Here is a 14,185-nt window from a genome sequence, read left to right on the forward strand (position 1 = left end):
GTGCATTCACGTTTATGTTATTGTAGAAACAGAAAGGTTTATAAAAAAAATATTTATTAATCTTACAAAGAAAGTAATTTATGTAAATTGTACTTGAAGGAAAGCACCTAATTATGTTCTGATATCCTAGCATTAGTTGATAAAATTATTGTTGAAATATACTAGTTCAGCAAATACTTTTAATAAAAGTTCTAGAGTAGTAATTTTAATGTCTGTTACAGTATTAAAATGGCCTAAATTGCCTGCAAATTAAATGTAACAACGATAACAACGACTGTAGAACTGTAATAATAAACAGAATAATCAATTTATAGCTAAATAAACATTTGATAAGACGTCAACGTTGCATTTAGAATACTTCAGTAGCACAGATATTCTAAAATTAGAGCATGACTGTGCGTCCATCACTCAGCATAATTATTTGAATCTTATTTAGAACATATTGGATATTTATTGATTGATCTTTTTACAAGGAGATTTTTTTGCTGATTACTTACCCAAGTTGTTCTTAGTATAGTTAGATTTATTTGTATTATAAGAATTATACAAAACATACAAAAGTACTATTGTATAATTTAAAAAAAAATTGTAGTGTAAATTTTATTGGTAAAGTCCCCTTGTACATGTTGTATCAATTTTGTATACAATAGTACTTTTGTGTTTTTTTTTATTAATTAGTATATTTTTTTAGTATATCTTGTACTTTTTTTTATTTTTGTACTAATACCATTTTCCTGATTGTATATCTTGTATTATTATTTTGTACAATAGTATTAATTTAAAAAAATTGGCAGAGTCCAAACATTTTTTACTTTACTGAATATTTCAATATGTCTACTAAAGTAAAAAAAATAATTAGGGTATAATTTGTGGATTTAAAAGAGTTTTTTGTTTCATGCTTATTGTATTTTTTATTTATACAACAGTAGAAAGTTTTGGAAATTTGGTTAAGTCCAAATTTTAGAATTTTGCCTTAAAATGAACATAGTATTTATTGTATAATTTTTTTTGTGTGATAGTATTCATTTCAAATTTTAGGACTTTGCTTAAAAATGAACATAGTGTTTATTGTATACTTTTTTTTATGATAGTATTTATTTCAATATGATAGTACTTTTGTATGTTTTGTATTATTTTCATAATACAAAAAAAATCTAACTATACTAAGAACAACCTGGAAAGCCTCTCAATCCTATTATATTATAAAGTAGTAACGATTTTTTTGTCTGAAGCTTAAGATTTGGATCATAGACTACTGAACTGATTGAATTCTCCTTTTAAGGGAAGCTTCACATAGGTCCTGTGGTTGTTTTGTGCTATCTTATTTTTAGATTTAAGCCCCTAGGTGGTAGAGGCAATTTTTCTGTCTCCTTATTACACTAAAAGGGGGGCAGCTGCAAGTTAATGATAACAAGGATGACAACATCCATAAAAGCAAAGCTCTGAAACGGTAGGACAGACGAAAATTAACTCTTATATAATGTGTCAGAACTGAATTTACAAAATAGAAATATTAAAGTTTTGAAAAAATTATATGTATATTTGTTGCAAAACTTCTTGAAATACAGAATTCTGTTTAAGGACATACTGGCATTTTTAGGACTTTATTATAGAATTGCTTTGCTTGAAATCTTGGTACCTTATTGTAATAGGAATCAGTACTCCAAAAATCAGATCTATCAGATGATTATATCACATAAATAATTGTTGTTAGAAAAGTTAAAAATTACCATGTTTAAAATGGACGTACGGACATTCTGGTAACAATTATAGAGTTGCTACACTTTCTAAATCGTACCTAAATCAGTTTTAAGCTTTATTCCTTACTTCACCCGTTAGAGGCGAGGGACAAAGCACCAAGTTTACATATATCATATGTAAGTTGTTCTGATATCCCAATAGTAAAGAACATATTTACACAATGCTATTCACTCACTATTAGATAAGAAGGTCGCTTAATCATTAAAGGAAAAGTCGTTGTCAAAATAACATATTTCTAAATTCACCTAATAAAAATACACAAGGTGTAGAGATAAAATAAAATAAAAACAAACTCTATAAGCAAAGAACATAAATTTTAGAATTGTGACATCCAAGCAAATGAAAGGTAAAACTAAGTTTAAGAGTGAAAACACATCGACAGATCAAGTGAGCTATGGAGTAGTTACTCATTGTTCAACATAATATCAAAAACCTCAACAGTTTTCTAGAATAGCTACTGATAAAAATCATACATTTCTGAAATATACTAACCGTCAAATCATTATACCGACTGACGTGAATGATATAATCTTAAAATAAAATTTCCTTAATGTATTTAAGCAGTATTAGAGAAATTCAGTTTCTTACGTACAACCATTTGAATTATAGGATACCGTTTCAACTAAAAAAAAGTTTGTACATGGGGTTCCTCCCAATTTTAATTTCAAGAGCACTGAAGCTACCTGTAAATATTTCTACAAAGTTGTAGCTCAGCTGCAAATTGGCGCGATATTAGTGGAATAGCGGCCTAGAACATTCTTAATCTGCGGCTGCATAATGTCCTAACATAATGTGGCATGGCAAATAAAGCTTATTTTAACAGGAAGAAAGTTTTTATAAAAATAATAGTTACCATTGTTAATGACACTTGAACAATAGCTGAAAAGTAGATGCGATACTAAATAAGGCCAAATAACTGTTCTAAAGCCTTTTTATATATAAAAGTACATAATTGATATTTTTGCAAATTGTAATTAATATAAAAAAGTTAATTCCAGGAAATGTACAATTAATAATTCTATTTCTAACAGTAGGTCCAATTCATAAAAAATATAAATATTTGTCATAGCAAAAACTTTTCTATAACTAGGGTCGGTCCGTCCGTAACGTTTAGCTCACTTCGTTAATTTATACATGTTAGAATTGTCCTATTGATTTCAAACTTTACAACAATCTACATATTTGTTTGATATGATTTGATTATCAAATTTATCAGGTTTTTGTAATAATGATTTATAGGACAAAAGGTACCATTTTGCAAAAAAAGTTATGTACAACTTTGTTTAGACATACAGATTAATGTTCTATTTATAAAGTTCTGACACTGATACGAGTCTTATTGTTCATTAATTTTGTCATCCTTGTTTCTATTTCATTTTCTTTGTGTAGAAGATAGAAGGCAAAAAATTAAAAATAATTTACATTTCAAATCTGGTAATTATACACATAGGAGAATACATTTTTATGATATCACCATCATGGTGGTTCCAGATAGCCAACAATCCTGGCAGGACAATCCAGGTAAAAGCAAAGAACTATATACTTCAACAAAGCTATGTCAGGATAATACAACATAAAAAAAGATGTCAAAGGTGATTTCAGGTTCCAGATATTTCATATCATATTAAATAAAAAGCTTTTCTCTGTAGCAAAGGATCCTGCTAACCACGATATGGTCCTCCTTTACAGTAACAATTCTCAGAGGTACAGGGAAGGTTTTAGGCTATTTTATTTTTATAAAAGTTTTTGTATGATTTTATGCTATTTTTCTGCCCTTTCATGTACCTTCGAGTATAGAGCTCCTAAATTCTAGGATTGCAGCCGCTAGTAATAAATAAGATGATACTTTTGTAAATTTTTTAAAAAACATATAGTTGTTTAAAGAATCGTATCATAACCCGCATAATAATTCCTATAGTGTATAATATCTATGTCTACATATCTGAGCTAACCTATAATTCGGTCTGTCTGTCCGTTCGGCAGGAATAGCTAACTAACAGACAATATAATTAAAGACTTGCCTATCAACAACCAACCAAATTGACCAATTTGTTTAAACGTTGTTAAAACGTTCAAACACTTAACTGAATGATCCAACCAATCTATTCACTAAAGTCCCCAAAGTTGTTAAGCCAACAAATAAGGAAACGTCATTATAAAGCTTTTGGGGCTAGTGTAATAAACAGCCATGTCAACTATCTCTATCTGCCAAATTGAAAATTATTTACGCTAATATTGCCACAGTTTTTGTGTAATATTATAAAATGTCCTCCATGATAATTTGTCTGTCTAACTGTCAAACAAACGCCATGCAAAAAATCATAATTAACATGTAAATAAAAAATAACATAAATAATGATCTATAATTTGCTAATTATAAATCAATGTTGCAAGTTGTATTCTTTTATTCATATACAGAAAATAGTTTTAATTTTGTGCATTTTAGAATCAATTTACTGATTTCAAATTTTACATAAATATTTCTGTAATATTTTCGGCCTATGGGGGCTACCAAAACTGGTTATATAAAGGGTGTTTAAAAAAAAACAATCGCCTCCCTCTTTTCAATATAAACCCTACAGTTTTGGTCAAAAACTAACAAAAAATGACCCGCTTCATGTCCAAGCAATGGCAATGATATAACACTATTGATTTTGATTTCTAATCATTTCTCCTGAGCACTACAGCTCGATTCCTAGCCCCTATGGAGAATTTTTCTTACATGGAGATTAAAAATCAACAAATCATCTTAAATACTAGAAATCTTCTAGTTAAACCCCATAATGTTCAGAGTTTTTGATGGGGCATGTAAAGACCTTTCTATAGACACCTTAACCAGGTTTCTATCTCAATCCTAGCCAATTTGGCATAAAAAAGACAGACCCATAAAACATTGACACATGACGGGTCCCTCTAGTTCTTAATGTTTGACAGATCTTTCTTTTTGATGCCAAAATGGCTAAGATTGTGGCAGAAACCTGCTTAAGGTGTCTATAGAAATATCTTGACATGCCCCATCAAAAATTTTAAACATAATGGGGTGTATCTACAAGATTTTAAGTACTTAAGACGGTTTGTTCTTTTTTTTAAAGACAAAGCTGCCATGTCTCAATGTTTGATGGGTCTGTTTTTTTTTATGCCAAATTGGCAAGGATTGAGGTAGAAATCTGTTTAAGGCGTCTATAGAAAGGTCTTTATATGCCCAATCAAAAATTCTGAACATTATTGGGTCTATCTACAAGATTTGAAGTACTTTAGACAGTAAGAGATATAAGTTTTCCGGAATTTTAATGTAGGGAGTAGATTTGAAATCTGCATCAAATTTTAAGGATTTTTTATAAAATTCGTTTTTTGTATAATTCTTTATCTAAAAGCGAAAATACATTTTAAGTTAATTAATTTTGACCAATAGGATAGTTGGATTTTAAACTACCTGCGCTCTAATTGGTTGAATGATGTACGACATCCAATCAGAGCGCAGATTTTTTAAATCCACCAATCACGGATGCCAAAATTAATTAACTTAATTTGTATTTCAGCTTTTAGATAAAGAATTATACAAAAAATGAATTTTATAAAAAATCCTTAAAATTTGATGCAGATTTTAAATCTACTCCCTACATTAAAATTCCGGAAAACTTATATCTCTTATTAGACAGTTTATACTTTTTTTAAAAAGACAAAACTATCTTAATTTGTAATAAAATATGCCCTCTCCATGTAAGGAAATATTTTCCACAGGGGCTAGGAATCGAGCTGTAGTGCTCAGGAGAGGTGAGTAGAAATCAAAATCAATAGTGTTATCTCATTGTCATTGCTTGGACATGAATTGGGTCATTTTTTGTTAGTTTTTAACTAAAACTGTAGGGTTTATATTGAAAAGAGTGAGGCGATTGGTTTTTTTTAAACACCCTTTATATTAGTTTTCGTTTAACTTAGCTTAGCTAACAAGTGTTTCAATTGGACCAAACCTATTGTTGAATCTAATTATTTAGGTTGGTTTAAATCAAAAACGTATTTTTTCGCACTCTTTGGTAAGTATACTTGCAGCTTTGGGTTGCAAAATGGTCTAATTCTAAAAAAAACCTGCAAACACAATACCTTTAAAGAAAGAGAAATTGAAACATTTTTATGAATTGAAATGACCAAAAGGGTGTACGTTTTATGCTAACTTGTCTTACCTACTGTATTGCCTCAATAGTTCCTGAATAGGATCACGAAACCTTACTTTTTATTACAAAAAAATTGCTTTTACAGTTAAATATTAATTTGCATGTTTTAGTTTACAGGAAAAGTTATATTTAACATTGAAATGGGATTAAACAAGGATGATAGCATTCAAAAAGGCTACGCTTGACACATTTATGGCAAAGAACAACAAACTTAATCTGCTAATAAAGAGTGAATTTTACATTGAAAAGAACTAAACAGAATTTTAGATAAGTACAGCCATATATTTAACTTAATTTAAGGACCGTAAACTAGACTGGCTAAGCCAAATCGTTGCCAAATCGTCTGAGTCGAATACTAATTTAAAAAAAGAAATACATAAAAGTAATTTTTTCAAATAAATTTACTTAAGCTTATTGTTATAGGAATCATCATGTAAAATTTGAAATACACAGGTAATTTTTGATATTTTCATATGACGCGCGATGTGATAAATGTATAAAATCTTCGAGCTTTATAAAGTACATTAAAAGGATTAACTGTTTATATGTCTGTACTTTTTTAAACATTTCCGAAAATGATAATTTAATAAAATTTATTAGCATAAATAAGGATTAAAAAGATAATAATTTACATTTATTTATTTAACCCTACTGTTGATGGGGAGTAGGAAAAGAGGGAATTAGCTCCTCCTCTCAATTTTTTATGTTTTAGAATTATGTTTCATCGGTGTTGGTTATAATGTCAATATACATATTAGGAATATGGTACGTTGATAATATGTTAGTTTCAAAGTGTACCATGTATTCTATCTAATAATTCTATTAACTATAATACAAAGTAGCTTGATGTCTGCCCTACTGTCCGTCCGTCCGTCCGTCTGAAGCTTAAGATCTCGGTAACCACTGAATCGATCGGATTCTACTCTTCAGGGAATATACCTACTGGTCCTGTGGTGGTTTTAGGCTATTGGGACACCCCCAACCCCCCCAAAAACAAAAAAATCCCTCCACCATTTTTTTTGTAGGAGATATCCTTGGTCCTTTTTTTTGCAAAAGATTTCCTTGGTCCTTCTAATTATTTTTTTTACGAATTTCACCTTAACTTTTTTTATCATCTCTTGGGGCAAAGCCTCTAGAGGCTAGGGGCGAAGCCGCTAGTAATATATATTGTAACTAGAGCCTGCGCTCCTAGCATATATTATCTTTATTTCAGAGGAGCCAAGAGGGTCTAGAAATATAGCTAAAACCATCCAAAGACTTCAATCTGAAAAAATCATACAAAGCTTACCAAAGAGAACCAAAACGGTTCAGTAATTATTGAGATAGTTTGGTCAGACAATAAATAAAAGCAATGACGGCCACACTTACGGACCAAGTAAGTTGTAAACTGGATTTTCTTTAGTACTAAGTTTCTTCACAAAAGTTGGCAGTCTATCTCAAATAACAGGTAGATCATACTTTCCCTGAGCGTTACGGATTGGGGAACGGATAAAATTAATCATAGAGTAGCTTTGCTGATAAAATCTTATTAATTTTGGATTAATAATCACTGTTACTAATGTTTTTGATATTGTTTATCTCTTGTTACTGAGAATAATAATGTGTAGGTGTTTAGTGTAAGTAGATGGGCAATCAATTCCGTCAATTGTCACATCCTAAAAATATGTTTATATATACAATATTTGCTTAAAGATGTATATAAGTATCTTGTTGCATAATATTCCTGGGTATTTCATATTTGTTATTTGTCAAGTTTTTCAGGTTGATTGGAGGGGCATATGACACCCCAACCTGGAAATAATTCCCCTAAATGTAAGAAGTGACGAACTTTCCTTATGAAGCTAATGGCGAAGATACCATAACCAAATAAATAAAAAGGTAAAAAATTGACCTGAGAAGATTGTGCTGTTGTAATAATGTGCAGCTATTAAGCATTATCAATGTAAAAACACCTTGCGGAAGTGAAGGAACACCTAGCAAGTACAGTAGTATGTAAAGTAATTACTTTATCACTTAGTTTAGTTTTCATCTTTATAGAACCAAGTGAACATCATCCAATTAGTAGCTTTGAAATATTTTAGAAGATTTGTTAAAATTACTTTTAATTTGGGAAAGCCTGGGCTATATTGGGGTTAATGAATGGTAAATGATATAGTTGAACTATTTGTAAGCTAAAAAATAAGGAGTTTTATTGAATCTTGATTGGGTTGAACAAACTTGCAGATAATTCGTGATAGTTTATTGTCTTATCCATTAAGATCCCTAGATAATTAGTATACCTATCTTAAATAGGCAAACCCTCAAAATTTCAGTGAACCACACAGTCACACACACACACTTTATGTTTCTAAAAAAGGTTAGGTTAGGTTGAGAAGGAGATTAAAGAGCCAGGCATGATTAAAACTCCAATGTAGTCCCTTTTTTGGGGGGAAAATTTAAATATTAAATCGGTTGATTGGTATTTTTTGCCTTTTACTTATTATGTATTAGTTCTCAAAATTAATGATTATTTTCAAGGCAAAATATTGTACAATAACTTGCAAACATAAATCACTGCAAAATTAATAAAACACATTTTATAGAAATTCTTAATAAGCAATAAATTGTTTCTCTTTGTTTTGATAATTAATATTAATATCTGCCAAGCATTGAAACCAATAAGCATATCTTTATTCAATTAATTATTGAAATTACCCCTACGAGCAGCGCAACAATAACAAGACTATTTATTTACGATTTGAATTTCTCAATTCCCCACCAAAATGAACCAATCGCGTGTGTCATTGATAAAAAACTAGTCTATTAAATCCTTTTTAGTGCTTGTAAGAAGCGTGAGAGAAACGCGAATTTAGCGACTCTTATTCAAAATAGTCGGCTGATGTGTTGTGAACATTACCTATACTGATAAGCATTTGCTTTTAAATTATAGGTCTGTCAGTCTGTCGTTAATATAAAAGACATAAGAACATTATACCCTTAATTGTCCTTCATCGTGAAATATCATATATATAATTTTAAAAATTTGTAAAATATTTTAATTACATAAATTTAAACCTCAAATGGGACCCCAGTTTTTCCCAATAACAAATGTGTATAATTTATCTAACTGTTTGAGTTTAGTATTATTACATTGATTTTTCTCGTTATTGTGGTTTCTAAACTCATTGGTCTTCATTTTTTTTTCATTTTTGCGAAAATAATAAAAAAAAACAAGGATGACAACATACCTAGAAGAGAGGCTCAACAAGCAGACGCACAAAAGAAACAAAATATTATTTTGAAAATCAAATTAAAATTTTGATGTAATTGTACATATATTGAATAAAAGCAAAAATATATAGATTACCTATATTTATCTAAAACGCAACATGTTAAAAATGAAAATTTTGGTTGAAGTTTGAAATCAATTAAAATTTTAACAAGCTTCAACCAACAATATTAGCTGTCCTTTACAGAGGGACGGACTGACCCTTGTTGTAGGAAAGCCTAAATTTTATTAATACAATTATTAGTAGCTCAACAAGGATGACAACATCCATAAAAGCGAAGCACTGAAACGGTAGGACAAATGGACATTAACACTTGTATAGTGTCAGAACTGAATAATAATAATATAAATGTATAGGAATCAAAGCAAAATTGTAAGTAAATTTGTTGAAAAACTGCTTGATTCAGGATAATGTTTATGGACATACTTACATTTTTAAGACTTGATTATAGAGTTGCTTCACTTATTACATTATACTTTGTTGTCCCAGGAATCAATATACCAAAAATCAGATCAATCGGATGATTAGATCACATAAAAATTTGTTGTTAAAAAAGTAAAAAATCAACATGGTTAAAATGGACGTACGGACATTTTGGTGATGATTATAGAGTTGTTACGCTTTCTAAATCGTAGCCAACTATTAAAGGAATCACCATGCAAAATTTGAAATCGATAGGACAATTCTAACATGCCTAAATTATCGAAAAGAGCTATCCGTTACGGACGGACGGACCGACTCTAATTATAGAAAACCTTCGCTTTTAACAATAGCAAAACTCGTGTTTGATCGTATTTGACATAAGAAATGTACATGATTTAATTACAATTAATTTACAATTAAACTACCCTAGTAGTTTTTAAATCTGACAAGTAGTGACAAAACCTTGTCTAATCTGAGTTTTGACAGGTTTTCCTCAGGTTTTAATCTGCCCGCCCCTCATCAATCAACTCTGACATTTGATTACATTTCGTCAGATTGTAATCTGACGAAACCTGTGTTTTTGCGCAAAAAGGTACTAAAACTCAGATTACTCAGGATTTGCCGCCAAATTTTTAATCTGTCAGGGGAGATTTCAGATTATAATCTGACGAATCTGACTCAATGTGAGCAAAGTTCAGGTGATTAAGATCGTAATCTGTGATTAAATTGACCCTCAAAATTTGCCCAGTTAATCCTTTATCTGACATTTGATGACAAACAGTCATACTCTAATCTGACAATTGATGACAAACAGTCATACTCTAACCTGACTTTTGATGACAAACAGTCATACTCTAATCTGTCAATTGATGACAAACAGTCATACTCTAACCTGACTTTTGATGACAAACAATCATATTCTAATCTGGCATTTTATGACAAATGGTCATACTCCTAACTGACTTTTAGTGACAAACAGTCATACTCTAATCTGACATATGATGACAAACAGTCATACTCTAATCTGACATTTGCAGACAAACAGTCATACTCTAATCTGACATTTGCAGACAAACAGTCATACTCTTATCTGACATTTGATGACAAACAGTCATACTCTAATCTGACATTTGATGGCAAACAGTCATACTCTAATCTGACATTTGATGACAAACAGTCATACTCTTATCTGACATTTGATGACAAATAGTCATACTCTAATCTGACTTTTATTGACAAAAATTCATACTCTAATCTGACATTTGATGACAAACAGTCATACTCTTATCTGACATTTGATGACAAATAGTCATACTCTAATCTGACTTTTATTGACAAAAAGTCATACTCTAATCTGACATTTGATGACAAACAGTCATACTGTAATCTGACATTTGATGACAAACAGTCATACTGTAATCTGACATTTGATGACAAACAGTCATACTCTAATCTGATATTTGATGACAAACAGTCATACTCTAATCTGACATTTGATGACAAACAGTCATACTCTAATCTGACATTTGATGACAAATGGTCATACTCCTAAATGACTTTTAGTGACAAACAGTCATACTCTAATCTGACATTTGATGACAACAGTCATACTCTAATCTGACATTTGATGACAAATGGTCATACTCCTATCTGACTTTTAGTGACAAACAGTCATACTCTAATCTGACATTTGATGACAAACTGTCATACTCTAATCTGACATTTGATGACAAATGGTCATACTCCTAACTGACTTTTAGTGACAAACAGTCATACTCTAATCTGACATTTGATGACAAACAGTCATACTCTAATCTGACATTTGATGACAAACTGTCATACTCTAATCTGACATTTGATGACAAATGGTCATACTCCTAACTGACTTTTAGTGACAAACAGTCATACTCTAATCTGACATTTGATGACAAACAGTCATACTCTAATCTGACATTTGATGACAAACAGTCATACTCTAAACTGACATTTGATGACAAACAGTCATACTCTAATCTGACATTTGATGACAAACAGTCATACTCTAATCTGAATTTTAATGACAAACGGTCATACTCTAAACTGACTTTTAGTGACAAACAGTCATACTCTAAAATGACTTTTAGTGACAAACAGTCAGGTTAGAGTATGACTGTTTGTTACTAAATCTCAGATTATTAAAAGACAGGTTAGAATATGACAGTTATGTCATTAAAATTCATACTCTAATCTGACTAGTAATGATAAATAGTCATACTCTTTATAAAAATAATGATTGCAATAAATTCTACAAAATATAATATTAGTTACACAATATATATAATAACTATAAAATTAAGTGATGGAACTCTTCAAAAGATTCTTGTTGTTCTAGTTGTGCAAATGGGTCAACAGAAGTAACTATCATAAAAGATTTTTTATGGGACAATCTTTTAATTAAGTTATTCTATTGAAAATTGTCAAAATTTTCTCTTTCTTGGTTTCTCATTTCTTTGTTTGTGTGTTAACTGCATCAAAAATAGTTCATCAATAATTTAAAAATGAATTTTAATGTAGTTTTATGATTTTCAAAACCACTTCAACAACAGACTAAAAAAATTATCAACAACCTGACATTGAAGTGATTCTAAAATTTTGTGGTAAATTATTTTTTGGCAATAGAAAAACTAATTAGACATGATTACATATCATCAAATAATATCTAAAGGGATAGTTGCATGAAGTGCATTTAAAAAGCTTGATGGCAAGCATAAGTTATAAAAATACCATCAAACATGAATAATTTTGTATTAAAATGAATAACAATCAATGAGGCACCACCCAAATACTGTTTTGTGAAAGCAGGACAGTCATTTATGTTGAATATATCCAAAAAATGTGAGTTTCAAATCTTGATATATTTAAAACTACCTGGTAGAAAATTGAAATTATTTCAAATACATGTCCTATAAATGAACTATTGAACATAAAAAATATGCAGTTCACAAAATTCAAGTTTAAATGCAATTTGAGCAACTACCCCTTTGATGCAAAAAATAAGGAAAAATTAAATACTATTAATAAGATATCTATGAATATTTAATTTAAACATTAACTAAACAATTTATTAAACTAAATAATAATAATATATCAGAAAAAAGAAAACTAACCAACACCAATATTTTTTTGTTAATGTAGATAAGATCAAGATTTATATAGTTTCTATATTTTTTTAATGCCCCCCCCTCCCCATCATGTTTTTTCTCTCTCATTTTGAATGTTAGACTTACAAAATTAATATTAAAATTGCACAAATATGCAACCTTAAATATAACTTTTTTTGATCCATCAATCCTGGCTGCCACCAATTTTTTTTGCTCCAAACACAAAGTAATATTAAAAATAAGCTTACCAAAATCTTTTTTTAAAGGCCTAAGTATAATCTGTACTGCTAACTTTAATTGTACATGTGTGTCTATCTGTCTTTATTTCTGTATGTTGGTCTGTCTGTCTGTTTGTACATATGTCTGTCTATTTGTCTGTCAGTTTGTCTTTCCATCTGACTATTTATCCTAGTTTCTATCTTTATTGTATTTTATTCTTGTTTTCAGTATGAACTAAATTTTGTTAAGGATAAGACAATAGACAATAAATTGGTTAAAGGAACCTTGCAAGTAATACAAAGCTTTAAATGCAGAAAGACTGCAACAAGTAGACCCAGTACCCCAAACAAAAAAGTTCTAGGCATTTCAAAATTACATTTTATCTTTAATAAAAATTTTGAAAGATTTTCATTGGTTATAAAAGAAATTACAATATTAAATTGTGTTGCCTATACACAAAAAAATAACCTCATCTTTGTCAGAACTTAGGTTGCCGGTAACTGATAACTTTTTTACAATAAAAACACCACTTTTCATAGTCAAAATCTCTGGAAAAAAATTTGGTTAAATTTGCACTTATAAGCATAAAATTGTAATGGAAACAAATGAAACTATAATATAAGCTGAGCTGTGATTGGTCATGGAGCTGATTCAGCCTTCTGATTGGCTGGAAATTCTACAGTACTCTCAGTATGATGTAAGTTAAACTTAATTTTTTTAATGATTTTGACTATAAAAATGGGTATTTTTTAAAAAATATAATTAGTTACTGGCAACCTAAATTTATGACAAAAATAAGCTTATAATTTTGTTTCTAGGCTATGTAGTTTAATTTAAAAGTTTTTAACATGAGCATTGTAAATCTTTCAAAATTTTCATTGTACATAAATATCATTTTAAAATGACTACAACTTATTTATTATTGAAGCTAAAGGCTTCAAATTTGGGGTAATGGATCTATGTGTGGCAGTCTTTTTGCAGTTAGATAGGTGTATTTCTTGCACAGTTCCTTTAAGCACATCAATTACATCTGAACAATAAGCCGCTTTGTAGGTGAGTATTCTAGCAAAAGGTTTTGATGCTGTTGGAATGTAAAACCCAATCAATGATTTTAAAGAAGATCCTAAGATTTTAAGCCAACAAAGTAGATATTATGAAACCACTATAATTTCCAGTCTACTCTCTCTGTGGTTTATTCAAA

The sequence above is a fragment of the Acartia tonsa genome, chromosome 8, assembly GCF_053477335.1.
Source record: "Acartia tonsa isolate MP-2025a chromosome 8, ASM5347733v1, whole genome shotgun sequence".
NCBI classification, from domain to species: Eukaryota; Metazoa; Arthropoda; class Copepoda; order Calanoida; family Acartiidae; genus Acartia; species Acartia tonsa.